The sequence below is a fragment of the Haliotis rubra genome, unplaced genomic scaffold (genome assembly GCF_003918875.1).
Source record: "Haliotis rubra isolate DU_JTF1 unplaced genomic scaffold, ASM391887v1 Scf200, whole genome shotgun sequence".
Taxonomy (NCBI): domain Eukaryota; kingdom Metazoa; phylum Mollusca; class Gastropoda; order Lepetellida; family Haliotidae; genus Haliotis; species Haliotis rubra.
This window is the reverse complement of record NW_025766004.1, coordinates 562,705-567,920: the sequence shown is the minus strand read 5'-3', so window position 1 is coordinate 567,920 and position 5,216 is coordinate 562,705.

Sequence of the window (5,216 nt, the reverse complement as noted above, 5' to 3'; positions counted from 1 at the left end):
ACATTGTATCCATGTAGGGAATGGAACCCGGGTTTTCGGCGTGACGAGCAAACGCTTTAACCACTAGGCTACCGCCCCGCCCCCTGAGACCAGTTTCGATTCCAAAATTGGTGTCATGAGTGAAACCTTTTTCAAATGTTCCCAGTTTATAGGGGGGGCGGTGGGGTAACCTAGTGGTTAAAGCGTTGGCTCGTCACGCCAAAGACCCGGGTTCGAATCCCCACATGGGTACAATGTGTGAAGCCCATTTCTGGTGTCCTCCGCCGTGATGTTGCTGGAATATTGCTAAAAGCGGCGTAAAACCAATCTCAGTCAGTCAGTCAGTCAGTTTATAGGGGAGGAATAGTGCTCGAAGTGACGTTTATCTTATTTACTCAGTTGTATTAATGCATTCAGGGGGTTTTGTTGATTTTATTGTTCCTTGCTCCGTCTGTGTCATCTGGTGCAGTTACAATTACAACGCGTTCCAAACAACGTTTACGTAAACAGTGTACTGAAAACAATTCGATCATGATAAATATTCTATGATATATTTTCATACTATTCATGGCACGTGTGAATTTACTACGCCAAATACATACTGCTGTTATTTTCCGAGCTGAATAAACACATATCTCATTCAATACCCTGAGAAGCCTAACTCCACGTGGTCAATTACATAGCGCTTGAACCGGAAATTGCGTATTTATAATGGCAGAAAGTTCCTCTTTTCTAAACAGAACTTATTCTCGCTTTACTCGTGGCTGGCATAGAGTGTTCATGAAAAGTATGTACAACTCTAGCAATGCGCACATCTTTGTGTGTTATTATAGTATAAATCTACGTCATTGTGCAGTTAACATCCACGAGTCACGTGATGGAGCTGCAGCAGCTTCTACAATCTGCATCCGTAACAAAATCACTCTACAAGCGATGTCGCTGTATGTACCATATAAATATTTAAACATATGTAACTGAAGACAAGAGTTGGAAACTATTGAAACGCTATCTACATATTTATAATTGTTAACTCATGAAACACGTAAAAAATAGTTCGATCAAACACAAATGTAAACGTTTTACTCGTTGTTGAAACAGTTGAATAGTTTAACAGCCTAGGGAATGGTTACTTTGAGCGTGCTGGCGTTTTTGTCCTCAATTCCCCTAAAACCGTTTTCTACGTTTAAGTAATAAAAAGAGAAACAAAATCGAGTTAAAAGCGTGTTTCCAGTGCTTAGAATAACAGCACAGAAACGGATACCTTTTGCCACACTCTCTACAATGAAATTCGGTACGACGAAAAAAATTGGTACTCACAGATGATTATCCTTGTAAAAAGAGGTATATCTGCTACAAAATAAACCCGAGAAAGACATTTAGATTGACTCGTATCACTATGGTAATGAATATGGCGTCTGGTATAGGACTGAACAACAGGGGAATCGCGCGACTACGCCGTACACACGCGTGTTGGGGGGTCAGGTGCTATAGGGGGTGTACACGCCGAGGCTTCACTCCCACTAGTGGCTGGGCTTCTCTCTGGCTGTGGATAAAGTAGAGGTGGTACGACGCTGAACGCTACAGGTAGAAGACGGGAGTTAACGTTATTACAGGTAGATTGTCGTTAGGCGGTGGGAAAGAAGAATCCATTTAACCGATTTCAGATCAGATGGTGCTAGAGTTGGATACTTACGTCTCCGTACTGGACGTATTCGACGTATTGGATTGAAACGGTATTTCATGAATGGATTGCCAATGGACAATTTGACAGCGTTCAGGCGTGTTGTTTTGCAGTAAGGTGAAACATTCAGGTGTGACAATTCCGGCATCATACGAATTTGTTTGTCATATTGTTTGGACTGAACTTTCAATATTGTCATACGAGTATGTGAATGGACTTGAATGAATATTTGGTATGACTTCACGATGCTATCTGTGTCTGTGCTGGCCTTGTGTTGATGTTCTCGGATACTGATCTCATGACCTCATGTAGGATTACGCTGATCTCACAATGGGAAGACAAGACGTGCATGGGTTGTTCATCGCCAGCCGATCTGAGGGATGGAACACAGCATAAAACCAAGGTAATGTTTGTGTGAGTGAGTGAGTTGGGTTTTACACTGCTTTGAAATGTTTCTTTTTTGTGAATTGTCCACACAGTACGCAAACAACTGTCATTGTCATATGACTGACTGAGTTTGGTTTTACGCCGCTTTTTATCAATATTCCAGCAACATTACTGCGGGGGACAGAAGAAATGGGCTTCACAGATTGTAGCCATGTGGGGATTCGAACCCGGGTCTTCGGCGTGACGAGCCAACGCTTTAACCACTAGGCTACCACACCGCCCCATTGTCATATGATCTCAAGACAGTTGTTATGTTCGTGTCAAACCAATGATCATGTCCGGGTTTGAATCGGGTATCCCAAAGACGATTCCAGTGATGACTGCATGCTATTGTCAACACAACACAGTGTATGAGCATTACCTTTCTCGATCAATCACCCTTCATAGGTTTAAATACATTCTTTACCACTGGTAAATATTATATAACTTGCAAAAAGGTATTCTACTAACGCTCCAAACAAATTTCAAGAGTTTTAGCCACTTTTCTGACACTGCGCGTTTCTGCTGTGTAGCCATCGACACGGTTAACACTACTATTGGAATCTGTTTACCCCTCTGATACAGATGGTTTGTAGTAGTTTGTTTGAAATCAGTTCATGAAGCATCTCCTTTAGAGTGGCAGTGTTGCAAAATCCCTGTTGAATAACAGGATTGTAATATCCGAAATGGAACAGTGAGTGAGTATGGTTGTACGCCACTTTTAGATACATTCCAGCAGTATCGCGGCGGGGGACAATAGAAAAGGGTGAGATAAAATAGATATGTTGTAATTATGAAAGAGTGTATCGTATCTTTGGTTCGGCTATAGGGTCGGTGGGGTAGACTAGCTAGTGGTTAAATTATTCGCTTGTCACGCTGAAGGCCCCGGGGTCGATTCCAGACATGGGTACAATGTGTAAAACCCATTTCTGGTGTCCCACGCCGTGATATTGAATTTGCTTAAAGCGGCGTTAAATCATTCTCACTCCCTGGTTTGTCTATACAACGTGCTGAATGCCACAGGTCGTGGTTTGAATCCAAGAATATGCCCTATTATGGCCCCTTAACAACAATATACCCCTCTGGTAGCTGGCTTCACCAAACCTTTGAATATCGGTATGTGTCATTTGTCTGGTCCTTGACTGAAATGATATGGTGTGAGCTGAGAGTTAAGTTGAAGTTAAATTGTAACAGTTCAACTCACTCAGTCAGGTGTTGTTTGACTCAGTCAGGTGTTGTTTGACTCAGCCAGAGATACGTAATGTGCCTAAACTTCTTTTCAAACCCAGCTCGGTAACCCTCACATATGACAAGTACAAGACTTTTGTTTGTTTGTCGTGTGACGATAAACGTTCATGTCATCAACCAGGCGCCGTACATGGTGTTCTACGGGATCTACAGTAATAATTTATTGATGAAACAGTTGGGGAACGTATTCAAGTAGCACGTGACTTGACACTGTAACCAATGACGGCGGTGTTTTCAAAATCAGGGTGGATCTGAGATTCGAACTCACGTCGGCTTGTCTTCCTTGGCACAATGTCAAAACGGTGTATACAACTAAACCCTTGTTCAGGCTGTCCTAGAATGTCTCACAGTCACTGAAGCATAATATTTTCCGTTCCCTCCTACCCTTACTTTAAAGCAAAACGATGAGGAAGCCTTGTGGTTAAAGCGTTCGCTCGTCACGCCGAAGACCCGGGTTTGATTCCCAACATGGGTACAATGTGTGAAGCCCATTTCTAGTGTTCCCCGCCGTGATAAGGCTGAAAATTGCTAAGAGTGACGTAAGATTCAACTCACTCACTCCTGGCAGTGAATGAAGCAGGTCTATATGTTAATCAGGTTCGTGTATCGCCTACTTCATTGGGTCCGAATTTCAGACGAAATGGAGTTCTTCTTCATATCAAAATTAGATCTTCTCCGGGACATAGCTTTAATCTAATGTTGACCCTGTGTAGTGATATATCAAAATGGATGCAAAGTTATGTTGAACCTAATATTTTCCACAGGGGCACCAAAGGTGATGCTGTTGTTCATACAAATACATCCTTTATACTTGACAGATTCCGTACTGTTTTTCATATTGAAATGTGCTTGTTCATCACTTGTTAATCGTGTCCGATGTGTTAGTGAAGACATATTGGTCAACTCTCCAATTGTACAACAACTTCAACCAAATTTCCATGATAGTAAATTAAATACTTTGGTCAGATCAATCCACATGTATCTGGTTACTACAGCCTATGTTCCTGACATCACAACTGCTTATACACCTTTTTATAGCAGCGTTAACATTACCATGGTGACGCAACAGTCTATTACCACAGCATCACATCGTTGCTCTCAATCCTTCAGTCTTCCCTTAGGATACATTCCCAGTGTCCCATCGAGGTACACGCCTCATGAAAAAAATGAAGTCGTTGCGATAATAACGCGGTCTCTGGCGATACTTATGTCGTTTCTAACGGCATATCCTAAGCGTTTCCTCGCGACGCGACCGCGTTCCCTCGCGAGGAAATTTTCCACGCTGTGATTCAGTAGTCCCTCGCAACACCACTGCGTTTTGATGGTCTCGACCCTTTATTGTGTAACGGCAATACATTATTAAAATATATTAATTGCCTGGATTCGTCAAAATATCATTGATTGATCAATCAAATCCAAATGGTCAATACATTACTATCCGGACATTTTTTTTATGAAAAACGGCACTGTTGGGATTAACGTGGCCTGACTGTATATGAGGTTACAAGACAATGTTAACAGTCATATACATTTTGTTAAAAACAACATTTCATAGTCCTTGTGTCTGATGAAAAGCTTCGAGATTCTGGTGTCTGGTTTGATGTTTCGGGATACTGAAGCCTGGTGTGAAATTTCGGGATTCTGGTGGTTGGTGAAAAGCTTCAGGCCTATTAGGTCTCACACGTCATTTTTTTATACCATCTGTTATAAAGTGCCGTAAATGAATGCAATGTGTCATTTACCATCTCACCATCTTTGGGACGTTGCATCAGGATGTAGATATCAGAGAGATGAGCACGTGGAGCTGTTCGAATTGGTCTCAGACACAAACATGGACATCTATTTGCTGTAATAAAACATAACAGCCGTACAGCAGAGGTTC